Source organism: Chiloscyllium punctatum, chromosome 19 (genome assembly GCF_047496795.1).
Source record: "Chiloscyllium punctatum isolate Juve2018m chromosome 19, sChiPun1.3, whole genome shotgun sequence".
Taxonomy (NCBI): Eukaryota; Metazoa; Chordata; class Chondrichthyes; order Orectolobiformes; family Hemiscylliidae; genus Chiloscyllium; species Chiloscyllium punctatum.
This window is the reverse complement of record NC_092757.1, coordinates 42,502,396-42,520,943: the sequence shown is the minus strand read 5'-3', so window position 1 is coordinate 42,520,943 and position 18,548 is coordinate 42,502,396.

Genomic DNA, 18,548 nt, shown 5'->3' with positions numbered 1-18,548 from the left:
GGCTGCCTTGTTTGTGTATTATATCAAACTTTTTTCTGAGTCCATCAGGAAGGGTGCAAGCCTGGGAGAGGTGACTATTCCAGACAGTGGAGGGCTGCAGGTCAAAACCTTTCTGCACATGAATGGTGTCACTGTTTTCTGCTCAGATTCACTGTCAGTGTGCAGATTCATGGGCATTTGTGACCAGTTTGAACTGGCCTCAGATGCCAAGGTAAATCACGGGAAGAGCGAGGCCATGTTCTTTGGGAACTGAGCCGACCGATTCTTTATCCCCGTCACTGTCAGGAGAGGTTACCTGAAGGAGCTGGGAGTATGAGTCAGAGGGGCTGGGGTGTGGGCAAAGTTTTGGGAGGAGTGTAGCGCCAAAGTGAAGCAGAAACTGGTCTTTTGCAAGCATCGCGCCCTCTTCATTGTAGATAAAAAGCTGATCATCGGGTATGAGGTTGTATGTGGTGGAGGTCTAACCCATTCCCCAAACCTGCGCCATTACAGTCACCTGAACCATCTTCCAATTCATCTGGAGATCTAAGATGGACTGTGTCTGCAGGGACACTATACACAAAGCTCTGGATAAGGGGGGGGGGGGGGGGTAAGAACGTACCCAACATCACCAGCATCAAGCTGTGTGTAGACCCTCGGTATACAAACACTACACTCTGAGGTTCTATTTGTCCACGATGTTGTAAAGGATAGGAGTGGCCTCACTGCTGCAGAAAACTTCAAGTAGTTGGGCTGTTCCTGATCACCCATCCGTCATGGAGAAATTTGCAAAGATAAACACCTTTGACTATAAGTCCATCAGAACTGTATCCTTAAGACCCTGTGTGAAAAGGAGAGGGTGGATCCTGTTACCTGGTTCCCTGAGTAGACTGTCAAAGTCATTTGGCAGAAAGCCTCATCGCCAGCACTTTCTAACAAGCACCAAGACGTGGCTTGGTTGGTGGTGAGAAGGGCACTATCTGTGAGATCCTTCATGTAGACCTGGTCAGTCTGCCCAACTGCACATTTCCCTTGAAGTGGGGTGTGGGGATGGAGGGATGGTGGTTCCGGGGTAGAGACTGTCACACATCTCCTGCTGGGAAGTGCCTTTGCAAAGGATGTTGAGATAAAGATGCAGAGGCTTTTGTCCTGAGCAGCTCCGTGACAATATTCTCTGTAGTCTGCTTCCCGGGATGCACACCGAGACAAATATTGACTGCACCTGAAAGACGATCAACTCAGTCACACCCTTTGGTCTGCCCAAAACTTGGTAGTCTTCCAGAAGAAGGAGTTGACCTTGACCGAGTGTTGCAGACTGACACATTCCAAGGTCCAGGATGGACACACTAAAGTTTGGGGTAACTTCCAACAAGGCGCAGTGAGAAAAGACTGAGGTCCTTATGCTATAGTTAAATCGAAGTCTGTTCAGTTATTCGGACCCTCCTGCTGCATCAAGTGCTTTGGCTTATTTGGATAGAGTCAAACTCCAATGTTTATTTGTTTCCTTGATACGCTACAGTATGGAACTGACCTGCATGTGTGACTATGTATACATAAAGATATTTTTTATGAATAAAGTATATGTTTTAAATAATGAGCCAAAGAGTATTTGTGAAAGAATGCAGGAAAATAGTTGGAAGTTAGCTCTCCCAACCTTATGAGGGCCTTGGTGAGACCACATTTGGACTATTGTGTGCAGTTTTGCTCTCCTTATCTCAGCAAGGATATCCTGGTAAGGGAGAGAGTGCAGACTAATTCCTGGGATGGCATGACTAATGTATAAAGAAAGACTGAATCAGAAAGGGACTACATTCATTAGAGGTTGGAAGAATGAAGGAAAATCACATTGAAAGCTATAAAATTCTGACAATTCCAAACACAGGAAGGATCGTCCCAATGACTGGAAAGTCCTCAACTAGTGGTCAAAGTTAAAGAGTATAGGATACGCCTTTCAGGACAGAGATGAAGAGAAATTTCTTCACCAGAGAGTGATGAGCCTGTGGAATGCTCTGCTACAAAAAAGCAATTCAGGCCAAAATGTTAAATGTTTTCAAGTTTTTATGTATAGTTATTGGGCTAAAGGCTATGTGGAGAAAGTGGGAACAGGGTATTGATTTGGATAATCAGCCACGATCATATTGAACAATACTGCAAGTTTGAAGGGCCGAATGGCCTACTCCTGCCCTCATTTTGATGTCTCTACCTGCAATCGCTAGAGCAGGAAGAATCTTCACTGCAGAGCACATGCCAGGAGGTTATGTGTGGAGTTGTTTAATGTGAGGGTGTAGAGGTAGCTGGACTGGTGGGGACCTGCTGATATGCAGCTGTCACATGTCTCAAAGTTGACCTGATTCATGAGACACTGCTCCTGGTCTCTTCACCATGCTCCCAGCAAACAGCTGAGCATCAACATACCTTTCCGATTCTCACATGAACTCAAAATCAGCATCATTGCCTCTCTCCTCAAAATTCAGCTTCATTGTGATACTCCTCACAATGTTCAATCCCCCATCGCTGATTGTGCTTTCCACTCCTCACTGGTGATGGTGATGCTCCCAGCACTGTGGTTAGAGTTTCTGCCACCCTTGTTCGATTCTCCACAAGGTAGGCCATTCAGCCCTCACAGATGGTTGAATTATCGCTCCTTGTCTCATGTTTAGCCCTGGATGTGGTCAGCCATGCCAGTGTCTCACTGAGCTTTGGGAAACTCCTCCCCGCTTCCATGATTGAGCATCTACCAGACAAAGCAGCTTGGCCAATCACATCCCTTCAAAATCTAAGACTTGGTACCACCAAAGAATTGAGTTTGGCCCTTAAGACCATGTTGCTTCTTGGTGATCCCACACAAAGACATCTGATCAAAATCAGCTAGTATGACTCTGCAGCACCTCTCAGCACCTTGAAAGTCTCTCTCCATTCCTATGTTCCTGTGATAAATGACCAGACTTGAATCAGCTGGAATTTTCTAGCCCGGGTTCTGGTGGAAACAAAGGACGAGAGAAGCCTCCCATATCAGCCTATCCTGAGCCTAACTGGCCTCCCCCCATCTCCTTTCCCAGGATAGCCTGATCCATGGATTTATTGGGAGGATCCAGAGCCAAGCCTCCAGTTCCCACCAGTTCTGGAATGTCATGCAGAGTGAAGTCATGTGTTGAGAGAAAGGACATTCTGCCTCAAGGGAGGAGACAGGACCAAAATGTGTCTGATTGATTTTTCTCTTGCCCAACATTGAATACTTCGTTTGAGCTGCTTTACCATTTCGGGAAAGGACTTTTACACTCTGGGCCCCTTTCACCTGTGCCCACACAGAGTTGTCTCTCACCTGTGCCCACACAGAGGGCTGTCTCTCACCAGTGTCCACACAGAGGGTACGCCCTGGCCGTCTCTCACTTGTGCCCACACAGAGGGTACAACCTACCCTCTTCTTATATGTGCTCACACACAGGAAGTACACTCCAGCATCCTCTCACTCTCTCAGATGGTTCCTGAGAAACATACCTAGTGACCTCTGAACCCTCAGCCACCAAATGAGACTGAGGATGAGGATATGGCTGGGAATAAGTATTTTTTAAAAACAAATCTGTATGATGCAGATGACAGCATGTCAGTTGCATTGACGACTCCATTTTAGTTTCTCAGGGCACATAAAAACTGAGGTTGTGGACACAAGATCTAGTCAGATACTCCAATGTTGTGTGGAGGCTTTTGGCACTAATTCTTAGAAGGTATCTGTGCTATCCTGTTCAATATTTATCCATGACAATATCTAAAATAGATTATCTAGTCATGATCATGCTGCTGCTTGTGGGTGTTTGCTGCGCTGCAGACCTGACTTACTGTGACAGCAGCCACAGAGAATTGAGCAGATGGCTTGGAAAATATTTAATTCATTCCTTTGTCCTCAGCTGTCTACATGCCCAGGAACACCGTGACAATTAAATCACTCCTAAAGAATTGCAGCAATGTTTGACCAGTTGCTCTGTTACTTGGTCCCTGGCATCAACTTTAATAACCGACTCTTCAATCATCAATCTGAACATGATATTGGGACATAACCAAATTGAAAACTCTTCTCCTAAGTGGATCCAGTCTGGTCCCAGACAGTGAACTACTTCAACACACTGTCAATAACAGCTGCTGTGGCCAGGCACAAACTGATCCCAATTTGAGCTAATCCAGCTGGAGAAATGACCCTGGATACTGAGAAAGACTGAAGCACGGAGTGTCACAGTATTCTAAATACAGCCTTAGTGACCCAGCTCCCAAACAATGGCACATATTTATCAGATTAGTCATTACTGTAAAGTCTGCTGCTTTAAATAATCATTCACTCCCCTTTGAAGATCAGAAGTAACTTAATCAAATGACTAAACAGGAACAATACAAAAGCAAAAGATATTGTTTCGATCTCCCATCTTCTCAGTTCTCTTTCCCCTCCCTTCTCTTGATTGAGTGAAGTCCAGTCTGCAATCAGATTTCGGGACGACGTTAAGTTTGTAGCACCACACATTTGCACAGTCTGTGAATACTTCCTCAACATTCCCAACACCATTAATAATTCTCTGAGTGATATCAATTCCCAATAGAAGGCTGTGTAGAGACTACAGTCAAACACAAGATTCAGAAACAGTTCACGCAGATGAGATTGAGCAGAATGGTCCCTGGGGTGAGGGAGTTTAGCTGCAGGGTCAAGTGGAGGAAGCTGCGGTTGTTTCCTTTGGAGCAAAGGAGACTGGGGAGAGATTTGTTGATAGCTTTAAATAAACTTGACAAAGAACAGCTATTTGGATTTGCTGATGGCGCAAGGATAGATTTGAGATTTTGGGCAAGATACATAAGTAGATGTGAGGCAGAAGCTTTCTTATAGAGCAAGTATTAATGATCTGAAAGGGAAGCAAAAAGGTGAAGGTAATCAATGATGTTCAAAGGAAAATGGATGGAAACTTGAAGGAAAGAGACTCGCAGGGTTATAAAGATAGTACTGCTGAATGGAACTGACTGAATTACTGTGAAGAGCAGTCCTTAATATTTCCATATCATAGAGTGTATGGGTGGAGTGGTCTCTTTCTCATTCCTCCTGCTGTATTGCAATGTCCATTCTGTTCCTCTCGATTGTAGAAACAAACTGAAACTGTTCATTACGAAACACACAAACATCCTTCTTCTCCACTTCCAGGTCCCAGGCAAATTCTACCCCTTATTATCCTTATGTTCTTTATTTGGTTAAAGTGAATCTTTGAGTTTTCCTTGAATTTTACTTGTCAATATGTTTCACGTTCTCTCCGATTTCCTCGTTTCAATCTTCATAGTTCTCTGCTTTTTTTTCCTTTGAGTTTTCTTTGGTTTGGAGCCCTCAGTATTCCCTCACGTTTCCCTTTTCTTACCCCTTGACATTCAGGATGGCTCTGAAATTCTCATTCTGTCTCTTGTGTCTTATTTCACAGCTGATGTGCTTGTATTATCTTGTTTCTTTCTGAATCTCCTTCTATGTGCGTGCCCATTTTAACAAAAAGGTGGCATTTACGTTCTAGAGTTATCAGCTAGCAATTCATGTTTCTTGCTTGTCAATAAATAATGATTGCCTTGTTAATGCAAAACCTGATTTGTGTATTCTTTTAAAGTGAGTTAAACAGCTGGAAAAAACTGGGCAAATCAGTGTTTTCATGATGGATGGTTAAAAAGGTGTTTGATGCACTTGCCTTCTTTGCTTAGTCCTTTGAGGATAGAAGTTGGGAAGCTATGTTGAGGTTGTACAGGATATTGGTAAGGCCTCTTCTGCAATACTGTGTCCAGTTCTGGTTGTCCAGTTATTGGAAATTTGTTATCAAGCTGCAGAGGTTTCAGAAGAGATTTACCAGGATGTTGGTGTGGAAGGTTTGAAAGGCTGGATAGGCTGGGATTTTTTCATTGGAGAGTAGGAGGTTGAGAGGCAACCTGATAGAAATTTATAAAATAATGAGAGATATACATAGAGTTAATGGTGGTTGTCTTTTCCTTTGGGTTGGGGGTTTCAAGGCTAAGGGGTACATTTTTAAGGTGAGATGAGAGAGATTTAGAAAAGATATGGGGCAAATGTTTTATGCAGAAGGTGGTTTGCGTGAAGAATGACCCTCCTGAGGAAGTGGTGGATGCATGTACAATTACAAAGACATTTGGATAGCATCACAGAATCACTCCAGTGCAGAAACAGCCATTCGGCCCAACGGGTCCATACCGACTGCCCAAAGAGCATCCACCCAGACCCATCCCCCTACCCCTACGTTTACCATGGCTAACACACATAGACTGTACATCCCTGAACATTATGGACAATTTAGCATGGCAAATCCACCTCACGTGCACATCTTTGGGCTGTGGGAGGTAACTGGAGCACCCAGCAAAAGCCCATGCAGACACTGAGAGAATATGCAAACTCCAGATAGACAGTCACCCCAAGGCGGGATCGAACCTGGGACCCTGGTTCTGTGAGGCAGTAGTGCTGACCACTGAGCCACTGTGCTGCCCATAGATATATGAATAGGAAAGGTTTGGAGGTCTATGAGCCAGGAGCAGGCAGGTAGCACTAGGGAGTTTGGGATTATGTTCGGCATGGACTGGACGAACCACAGGGTCTGTTTCCATGCTGTATGACTCTATGACACTATTAGTGGTAACTTAGAGAATATTGACATTTGATTTCCAACCCACTACCCATTGGGTTGTAATAGTACACACCTGCTGCTACTGGTTGTCAGTGGTGGATGGAATGTTGCCTGGTATGGACGGTGCTAGCTATGAAGAGAGGTTGAGTAGGTTAGGTTTATTTTCACTAGCAAAAAGGAGATTGAGGGGGGACCGGATTGAGGTTTACGAAATCATGAAGGGTATAGACAGGGTGGATAGAGACAAGCTTTTTTCCCAGGGTGAAGGATTCAATAACAAGAGGTCATGCTTTCAAAGTGAGAGGTGGAAAGTTTAAGGGGGATACACGCGGTAAGTACTTCACACAGAGGGCGGTGGGTGTTTGGAATGCGTTGCCAGTAGCAGTGGTAGAGGCAGGCACGGTAGATTCATTTAAGATGCGTCTGGACAGATGGATGAGTAGGTGGGGAGCAGAGGGAGACAGAAGCTTAGGAATTGACCGACAGGTTTAGTCCTACATTTGGATCGGCTCAGGCTTGGAGGGCCGAAGGGCCTGTTCCTGGGCTGTAAATTTTCTTTGTTCTTTGTTCTTTGAATGGACATGGTTCCAAACAATTGGGCTGTTTTGTCCCGGAAGGTGTCAACTTCTTAGACCATAAGATCATAAGGCCTAGGAACAGAAATTAGGCCATTCAGCCCATCGAATTTGCTTTGCCATTCAATCATGGCTGATAAGTTTCTGAACCTCATTTTCCTGCTTTCTCCCTGTAACCCTGAGCCCTTTGATTCTCAAGAACCTATCTATCAATCTTAAATATACTCAATCACCTGGCTTCCACAGCCTTCTGTGGCAATGAATTCCAAGGATTCACCACTGTTTGGATGTTGAAGATTCTCCTTATCTCCATTCTAAAAGATCTTCCCTTTACTCTAAGGCTATGCCCGCGGGTCCTAGTCTCTCCTACCAATAGAAACATCTTCCTAATGTCTACTCTGTCCAGGCCATTGAGTATTCTGTAAGTTTCAATCAGACCCACCCCCCTGCCCCCATCCTTCTAAACTCCAACAAGTATAGATCCAGAGTCCTCAATTGTTTCTCATATGTTAAGTTTTTCATTCCTGGGGCCAGTCTCGGGAACCTCCTCTGCACACAATCCAGGACCAGTAGATACCTTGTGAAATATGGGGCCCAAAACTGCACACAATACTGACTCAACCTGCAAGTTTACATTGAGAGAATCCTGGACTAGAACTCCCAAGTTTCCTGGCACTTTCAGACTTCTGAATTTTCTCTCCATTTAGAAAATAGTTCATGCCTCTATTCTTCAGACCAAAGTGATTGACCTCACACTTGCTCACGCTGTAGACCACCTGCCACTTCTTTGCCCACTCTCCTAACCTGTCCATATTCTCCTATAGCATCTCCGCCTTCTCAATACCACCAATCCCTCTATCTATCTTTGTATCGTCTGTAAACTTAGCCAGAATACCCTCAGTTCCTTCATCTAGATCGTTAACGTATAGAGTGAAAAGTTGTGGTCCCAACACTGAGCATTGATGAACACCACTTGCCACCACAGTTTTGGGCCCCATATCTCAGGAAGGATGTATTGGCCCTGGAGTGTAAACAGAGGACATTCTCAAGAATAGTCCCAGGAATGAAAGGCTTAACATATGGGGAACGTTTGAGGATTCTGGGTTTATACTCAGTGGAGTTTAGAAGGATGAGAGAGGATCTAATTGAAACTTACAGAATACTGAATGGCCTGGATAGAGTTGACGTTGGGAAGATGTTTCCATTGGTAGGAGAGACTAGGACTTGAGGGCACAGCCTTAGAGTAAAGGCAAGACTTTTTACAATGGAGATAAGGACAAACTTCTTCAGCCAGGGAGTGGTGAATCTATGGAATTCATTGCCACAGAAGTTTGTGGAGGCAGGTCATTGAGTATCAAACAGATCAAGGGTTACAGGTAAAAGGTGGGAGAAGGGCCCTTTTATCCCCACTCTCTGCTTTCTGCCAGCAAGCCAAGCTAGTACCTTGCCTCTGACACCATGGGCCCTTATTTTACTTAGTAGCTTCCTGTGTGGCACCTTGTCAAAGGCCTTCTTGAAGTCTAGGTAGATAACATCCATTGGCTCTCCTTGGTCTAACCTGCTTATTACTTCCTCAAATAATTCTAATGGATTTGTCAGGCGTGACTTCCCCTTGAAGAAACCATGCTGACTTTACTGTATTTTACCATACACTTCCAAGTATTTAGAAATCTCATTCTTCACAATGGATTCCAGGATCTTACCGATGTCTGAGGTTAGGCTAATCGGTTTGTAATTTTCTGTCTTTTGCCTTACTCCCTTTTTAAAAAGGGGTGTAACTTTAATGATTTTCCAGTCCTCTAGAACTCTCCCTGAGTCTAGTGATTCCTGAAAGATCACCACTGACAACTCCACCATCTATTTAGCTATCTCCCTTAGAACCCTGGGGGGTAGTCCATCTGGTCCAGGTGATTTATCCACCTTCAGGCCATTCAGTTTTTCGAGTACCTTCTCCTTGGTGATGGCCACCATACTCAGCTCTGCCCCCTCACTCTCTTGAATCTTTTGATATTACTTGCGTCTTCAACCGTGAAGACTGATGCGAAGTAATTATTTAGCTCCTCAGCCATTTCCTTGTGACCCATGACTATCTCTCCAGCATTATTTTCCAATGGCTCAATGTCCATTTTTCCTCTTGTTTGCCCTTTATAAATCTATAGAAACGTTTACAGTCTTTCTTTATATTACTGGCTAGCTTACCCTCATATTTAATCTTCTCTCTCCTAGATTTGTTTTTTGTTGCCCTCTGTTGGTTGTTGTAAGCTTCCCAATTCTTGAGTGTTGTTGGAGCTGCAACCATCTAATCAAATGGGGAATAGTCCCTCACACTCCTGACTAGTGGACAGGTTTTGGGAGTCAGGAGGTAAGTTACTCACTGCAGGGTTCCTAGCCCCTGAGCTGCTCTTGTAGTCACTATTTAATTGGCAAGTTCAGTTGAGTTTCTGGTCAACAGTAACCCCTGGTAGTGGGGAATTCAGTGATGGTAATGCCATTAAATGTCAAGGGACGTAGTGAGATTGTCTCTTATTGGAGATAGTCGATGCCTGGTACTTGTGTGATACAAATGCAACTTGTCAGGCCAAGACTGGATATTGTCCAGTTCTTGTTCCATTTAAACATGAACTACTTCAGTGTCTGAGGAGTTGTGAATGTGCTGAACATCATGTATTCATCAATGAACATCCTCATTTCTGACCTTATGATGGAGGGAAGGTCATTGATGAAGCAGCTGAAGATGGTTTGGTCTAGAACACTACCATGAGGAACTCATAGATCCATAGAACAGAAGCCCTATGGGGCAGAAGGGGGCCAGTAAGCCCATTGCGTCAACATAGACTTTCCAAAGAGCATCCACCCAGATCTAGCCCCCTACCGTATCCCTGTAACCCCACATCCCTGTAGCCTGGACATCCCCGGACACCAAGGACAATTTTGCATGACCAATCCACTTAACCTACCTATCTTTGGAATGTGGGGGGAATCCAAGAGCCTGGTGGAAACTTGTGCAGACATGGAGAGAATGTGCAAACTCCACACAGGCAGGATGTGGAGGAGCCGATGTTGGACAAGGTAAAAAAAAATCACACTACACCGAGTTATAGTCCAACAGGTTTATTTGGAAGTACAAAGCTTGTGCTTCCAAAGCGTGGACTATATCCTAGTGTGTGTGACAGACAGTCACCCAAGGCTAGAATCAAACCCACATCCCGGATGCTGCGAGGCAGTAGTGCTAATCATTGAGCCACCGAGCCACCCTGCAGATGTGCCCTGGAGATGAGATGACTGACTCCAACAGCCACACCCATCTTCCTATGTGCCAGGTGTGACTCCAACCAGCAGACAGTTATCTCTGATACCCACTGATTCCAGTTTGACTAGCACTCCTTGATGCCACACTTGGTCAAATGTGGCCTTGATGTTGAGGGCTGTCACTCTCACCTCACCTCTAGGATTCAGCTCTTTTGTTCATGTTTGAATCAAGGTTGTAATGAAGTCAGGAGCTGAGTGGCCCTTACAGAGCCCAAATTAGTCATAACGGAGCAGGTTATTTCTGATCACGTGCTGCTTGATAGCATTGTTGATGACACCTTCCATAGCACTGATGGGGCGGTAACTGGATGGGTTGGATGTGTCTGCGTTTTATGTACAGGGTATATTTGGGGAATTTTCCACATTGTAAATGGACTTGAAGAGCTTGGCGAGGGGAGCAGTGAGGTCTGAAGCACAAGTCTTCGGTACTACTGTTGGAATGTTGTCAAGGCACATATCCTTTGCAGTATCCAGTGTCTGTAACCATTTTTTGATATTACATGGAGTGAATCGAATTGGCTGAAGACTGGTAACTCTAGAGATCACTGAAGGAGGCCGAGCTGGATCACCCACTCAGCACGTCTGGTTGAAGATTGCTGAGGATGCTGGAACCTTATCTTTTGCATTGATGTGCTGGACTCTTCCATCATTGAGGATGAGGATATTTGTGGAGCCTCCTCCTCCAATGAGATGTTTAATTGTCCACCACCACTCATGACCGGATGTGGCAGGACTGCACAGCTTAGATATGATCCATTGGTTGTGGCATCGCTTATCTCTGTGTATTGCTCGCTGTTTGTGCCATTTGGCACGCAAGTAATCCTGTTTGGTAGCTTCACCAGGTTAACACCTCATCTTTAGGTACACTTGGTGCTCCTCCTTGCATGCCCTCCTGTAGTCTCCATTGAACCAGGGTTGATCCCTTGACTTGATGGCAAAGGTTGAGTGGGGGATATGCCGTGCCTTGAGGTTGCAGATTGTGCTGGGGTATAATTCTGCTGCTGTTGATGACCAACAGTGCCTTATGGATGCCCAGTCTGGAGTTGCTAGACCTGTTTGAAGTCTGTCCCATTTAGCACGATGATGGTGCCACACAACACAATGGAAAGGGTTCTCAATGTTATGGTGGGACTTCATCTCCCCAAGGATTGTGCAGTGGTCACACTTACCGATACTGTCATGGACAGATGCATCTGCAGCCAGCAGATTTGTAAGGATGAGGTCAAATATGTTTTTCCCTCATGTTGGTTCTCTCACCACCTGCCGTAGACCAAGTCTGGGAGTAATGTCCTTTACGACCCGACAGACACTTTTAATGGCGGACATTGAAATTCCCCACCCAGAGTATATTTTGTGCACAGCCACATTCAGTGCTTTAACAAAGCGTTGCTCAACAATTTGGCCAATTGGTTCAGTGGCAGGAAGCAGACTGATAGTTGGCAAGTGATTTTGTGACTGGAAGCCTGTGTCCAGTGGTGTACCACAGGGTTCAGTGCTGGGTCCCTTGCTGTTGTATACATTAATGATCTAAACAGGAATGTAGGAGGAATGATCAGTAAGTTCACGGATGACAAGAAACTTGGTGATGTGCTCTATAGTGATGAGGAAAGCCCCAGAAGACTGAATTATATAGACAGGCTGGTCAGGTGGGCACTGCAAATGGAATTTAACCTGGAAAATTATGAGGTGATGCATTTTGGGATGACAAAAAAAGCAAGGGTGAACACATTGAGTGGTAGAATCTGAGGAAGTATAGAGGATCAGAGAGGCCTTGGTGAATGTCCATGGAACCTTGAAAGCAGCAGGGCAGATAGAGAAGGTGGTTAAGAAGGCATATGGGATACTTGGCTTTATTAGTTGAGGCACTGAATACAAGAACCGGGAGGCTATATTGGAGTTGTATAATGTTAGTTAGGTCACAGCTGTATTGAAGGTTGGGTGCAGTTCTGGTCATGACACCACAAGAAGGAATGCAATTGCACTGGAGAGGATGCAGAGGAGATTCACCAGGATGTTGCTTGGGCTGACCAAGTCAGCGATGAAGAGAGATTCGGTAGCTCTGGTGGCTTTCCTTAGGGCAGGGAAGTTTGAAGGGCCATCTGACTGAGGTGTGCAACGTTTCAAGGGGCATATGTGGGTGGGGAGGGGAGGGGAAGGTAGATAGGAAGAAGCCTTTCCCCTAAATGGAGGGGTTATTACCAAGAGGATACAGTGTGAAGATAAAGAGTGGAAGGTTTTGTGGGGATTTGAGAAAGACATTTTCACCGAGAGGGTTTGGATATCTAGAACTCACTGCCTAAAAGGGAACCATTAAGATTTAAGACCAGTCTGGATGGATGCTTGAAATGCCATAGTATGCAAGGCTACAGGTCGAGTGCTGGAAAATGGGGAAATTGGAATAGATAGATGTGTAATGACCAGCACGGGCAGGATGGGCTGTAAAAAAGTTCTATGATTCTTAGTAAAACCCTGAAGAACTGCAGACGCTGTAAATCAGAAACAAAAACAGGAATTGCTGGAAAAGCTCAGCAGGTCTGGCAGCGTTGTGGAGACAAATCAGAGTTAACATTTTTGGTCAAGTGACCATTTCTCAAACTTTAACTCTGATTTCTCTCCACAGGTAGTGCCAGACCTGCTGAGCTTTTCCAGCAATTTCTGTTTTTGTGTCTATAATTCTCAGCATAATTCTATCACTCTATGAGAGATCATCTGAGTGGGTGGTGGCTATGATAGTCTGCTTTATTAAAACTGGCAGACCCATATGCAACATCTCCCTTTTTGCATTACTATCACACTTACATTTACCACGAGTTCCATTTTCATACAGGTCTTGATTTTAAAAATTCAGTTGATCTGGAATCACAAAATCACAGAAATGTTACTGTGCAGAAGGAGGCCATTCTTTCCTACCATGACTATCCAAAAAAAAAAGTCCAATGCCCTCTTAAATGTTTCAATTGAATTGACCTCCATCACAATTCCAGGCGGTGCTTTTAACTACTCGGTTAAAAGCTTTTTAATACATCATCCCTGCATCATTTGCACATCATTTTAACTCTATGGCCTCTTGTTCTTGTAGCTTTTACAAGCATGAACAGCTTCTCCCTATCTACTCTGTCCAGCCCACTCATGACTTTGAAGACTTCTATCAAATCTCCTCTTGACCTTCCTCTCTCTCTAAGGAGACTAGTCCCAACTTCTTCAATCTATCTTCATCACTGAAATTTCTCAGTCTGGACATTCTCATTCTTGTAACTCGTTTCTGCACTCTCTCTCTTTCTAAAATGCATTCACATCTTTCCCATTATGTGGTATCTTACAACTGTACATGATATTCCAGCTAAGGGCTAACAAATATCTTAGCAGTTTCACTGTTCTCCTGGAATGCATTCTGTTTAAACTCTTAAGTCTGAGAGCTTGCTGTTGGAAGACTATTGTCATTGATTCGTTTCTTGACAGTCTGAGGTCTGTATGACCTTTAACCTGGAAGACCTTTAATTTTCTGGATTCCCTTCATGCAGGATGCCTTCTGAGTGAGAACAGGCAATCTCTTCCCTGCTATACATTGAATCATTGGACAGTGACTTGCAGCAAATGTTGGTTGCTGGAGGAACATTGGCTCAGAATTAGACTTACAGAGTCATACAGTCTGACAGCATAGAGACAGGTCCTTCAGCCCAGACTGGTCCATGTAGACCAAAATGTCCATCCATGCTAACCCCATTTCCCTGCACTTGGCCCAGATCCTCTAAACCTTTCCTATCCATGTATTTGTCCAAATGCCTTTTAAATGTTGTGCATGTACCCACCTCAACCACTTCCGCTGGCAGCTCATTCCATATGTGTACCACGCTATGTGTAAAAATATTGCCCTTCAGGTTCCCTTTTATTCTTTCCCCTCGAGCCTTAAACTGGTTCCCTCTAAATCTCGATTCCCCAACCCTGGGAAAAACACTGTGTGCATTCACCCCATCCATTTCTCTCATGATCATATACATTTCTATAAGATGCACCCTAAGTCTGCTATGCTCTAAAGAGAAAAGTCCTCGCTTGTCCGACCTCTCCCTATAATTCAGACCCTTGAGTCCTGGCAACATATTTGTAAATTTGTTCTGTACTCTTTCCAGTTTAATATCACCCTTCCTGTAGCAAGGGTGACCAAAACTGAACATAATACTCCAAGTGCAGCCTCGTCAATGTCCTGTACAACTGCAACATAACTTCCCAACTTCTATACTCAATGCCTTGACTGATGAAGGCCGGTGTGCCTAAAGCCTTCTTCACCGCCCTGTCTACCTGGGACTCCACTTTCAGAGAATCATGCACCTAAACCACAAGGTCCCTTTGTTCCAATACACTCCTTAAGGCCCCACCATTCACCATGAAACACAGAACATAGAGCAGTACAGCACAGTACAGACCCTTCGGCACATGATGTTGTGCCGAGCTTTTATCTTAATCTAAGATCAACCCTAACCTACACACCCCTCTGCTGTCCATGTGCTTGTCCAGCAGTCACTCAAATGTCCCTAATGTCTCTGATTCTATCACCACTACTGGCAGTGCATTCCACGCACCCACCACTCTCTGTATATCGAACCTACCTCTGACATCTCCCCATACCTTCCTCCAATCACCTTAAAATTATGACCCCTCGTGACAGCCACTTCTGCCTTCGGGAAAAGTCTCTGGCTATCTACTCTATCTGTCTCTCATTATCATGTACCCCTCTATCAAGTCACCTCTCTTCCTTCTTCTCTCCAGTGTGTAAAGCCCTAGCTCACTCACCCTTCTCTTCAATTCAGGCAGCATCCAGGTCAGCCTCCTCTACACCCTCTCCAAAGTATCCACATCCTTCCTATAATGGGGCGACCAGAACTGGACACAATATTCCAAGTGTGGTCTAACCAGGGTTTTGTAGAGCTGCAGAAAAACCTCGCAGTTCTTAAACTCAATCCCCCTGTTAGTGAAAGCCAAAACACTGTATAACCTCTTAACAATCAGACCAACGTGAGTGGCAACTTCGAGGGATCTATGTATGTGGACCCCAAGATCCCGTTGTCCTACATACTGCCAAAAAACTCATCTTTCACCCTGTATTCAGCATTCAAATTCCACCTTCCAAAATTAATCACTTCACAATTATCCAGGTTGAACTCCATTTGCCACTTCTCAGCTCAGCTCTCTATCCTGTCAATGTCTTGGTGTAGCTTGTAACAGCCCTTGACATTATCTATAACACCACCAATCTTTGTCATTGACAAACCTAGATTAGATTACTTACAGTGTGGAAACAGGCCCTTCGGCCCAACAAGTCCACACCGCCCCGCCGAAGCGCAACCCACCCATACCTCTACATCTACCCCTTACCTACACTACGGGCAATTTAGGATGGCCAATTCACCTGACCTGCACATCTTTGGACTGTGGGAGGAAACCGGAGCACCCAGAGGAAACCCACGCAGACACGGGGAGAACGTGCAAACTCCACACAGTCAGTCGCCTGAGGCAGGAATTGAACCCGGGTCTCTGGCGCTGTGAGGCAGCAGTGCTAACCACTGTGCCACCGTGCCACTAAACCACTAAGCCACTCTTCCACTTCTCCATCCAAGTCATTCATAAAAACTGCAAAGAGGGGGGGATCAAAAATGGCGGCGATCTGAGAAGATCACACTGCAGAGCTTCGCATCGCAGCAGGAGCAGGACGGTTCTTTAACCCACCCAACCCAGGTCATCAGGATTTCTTGGGGTGTTGGAAAGATTGTGGAGCCCCAAGAAAAGTTTAAAAATTGCCTTACCTGTATTTTCAGCTGTCCAGAAATGTCTAAAAAGGGAGGAGGAGCATCAGAGGCCAGGCCTGCAGCTCAGCCTGCAGCAGCCTCGGAGCAGATTACTCTCCAGGACCTGGTGAACCAGCTTGGGAAGACTCGTGAGATGTTGGGGAAACAGATTGAAGAGAAGCTGGCTCCAATCTCTCTCTCATGCTGCAGAAGCATGAGCAGCAGCTGGGAGACCCGGAGAAGAGGATGGATGAGGTGGAGCACAGGGTCACAGTGGTGGAAGCTGATGCCAGTTCATTCAAGGAAGAGATCCAAGCCCTGAAGACACAGGTTCATAATTTGCGTGACCAAGTGGATGATCATGAAAACAGGGGCAGGAGAAAAAACATTCGGATCATCGGTCTGCCTGAGGGTAAGGAATGTGAACGGCCTGCGAAATTTGTTGAAGATTGGCTTCTGAAATTCCTTGACTTGGAGACTGGCATGAGAGGATTGAAGATAGAGAGGGCTCACCGGATCGCAGCACAGAGGTCGGGTCTGGGTCAACGCCCTCGTCCTTTCCTGGTGCAGTTCCATCATTACCGGGATAAGGAGAGAGTCATGGAGGCTTCCAGACTGCAGGGGAAGGATCCAAAGGCCCTAATTTACGAGAGGTCTAAGATCATGTTTTTTCAGGACTTTTCAACGGCGGTGATCCAGAAACGAAAATCGTATGATGATGTCAAGAGAAGATTGAAGGAGCTTGGGATTCAGTACTCCCTGAGATATCCAGCAGTGCTTCGGATCACCTTAGATGGATCTATACATCTCTTTGACACATCGGAGAAGGCAAGAGACTTTGTGGACAAACTAACCTAATTTAAACAATTGTAGCATGTATAAATATTGTTGCTTGGGTATGCGTTTATCATTCTGTAAAAGAAATGGAGGAAATTCAGTTGGAGCTTTATTTTTTTCCTTTTTTTCCCTCTATTGATAATAATTTGGTTGAAACTATGTCTGGTGGTGGTTAAGATGTACATTTTAAATTGCTAAAGTTAGGACATACCAAAGGAGGGTGGGTATTTATTCCCCTTATTTTATAAAAGAATGTTTTTTTATTCATATTGATATTCTATGGGGTGTTTATTCATTTTAGCTTGTGCTTGCGATATGGCTCTAGCTGGGAGAAGTGAAGGTGGTTGAGATGGTTAGATGCCTATTTATGGGCAGTTTGGGACAGATAATTGCCCCCTCTGGGCAGGGGGTGAGTTCCCCTACTCAGCACGATTGGTGCTTTATATGTTGGTTTGTTTTCTGGTTTTTGTTGTTTTTTATTTTTAATAATTTTGTATATTTGTTAAATGTAGTGGTTTTAGATTATGTAGTTTTTATATTTGGTGGACCATGCGACACTAAGGCATTTGTGGTTCGGGTTCCTCCTCTCTGGAATTTAAATGTAATTGCAGAAGATTCTGGCTAATGATTTGATTAAATGGTGTACCTGGAATATCAAGGGAAATCACTCACCAATTAAGAGGAAGAAGGTACTCTTGAGTCTTAGAAAGGAGAGGGTGGATATTACTTTGTTACAGGAGACACATTTGGATGACAAGGAGCATCTGAAATTACAGCAGAATGGCTTTGACCGAGTTTATTTTTCATTATTTAATACCAGAAATAGGGGAGTGGCTATATTGGTAAGGAAAAATCTCTCATTTAAATTGTTGGAATGTGTTACAGACACATATGGGAGGTTTGTAATTCTTAAAGCCTTGATAAATGGGGAAGAATATGGCATTTTAAATGTTTATTGTCCCCTAGCTCATCCTCTTAAATTCTTGGTAGATGTCTTTTTCTAAACTGATAAGTCTCAAGTCTCGGCACATCATTATAGGGGGAGGTTTTAACTGCCTCATGGACCCCACAGTAGACAGGTTGCCTAAAGGTCCCTAGATACCCTATGCACAAACTAAACAGTTATTGGGTTTACATGGGGAATTAGGGTTGGTGGATGTCTGGAGGTGTCTCCACGTTTTTCACGTTTTTCTCCAATCCGCACAGATGTCACACGAAGATTGATTTTTTCTGACCCCTGCGGTAACCCTGGATCTGGTGGCATCCTGTACAATTGGTAATGTTGCCATCTCTGATCATGATCCAGTGTACCTCATGGTTAAAATTAAGGATGTTACAGTGGATTCAAGGTACTGGCGAATGGACCCCTTTATTCTCATGGACAGCAAGTTTGTGGAGTATTTCTCCAGGGAATTTCGGGCATTCCT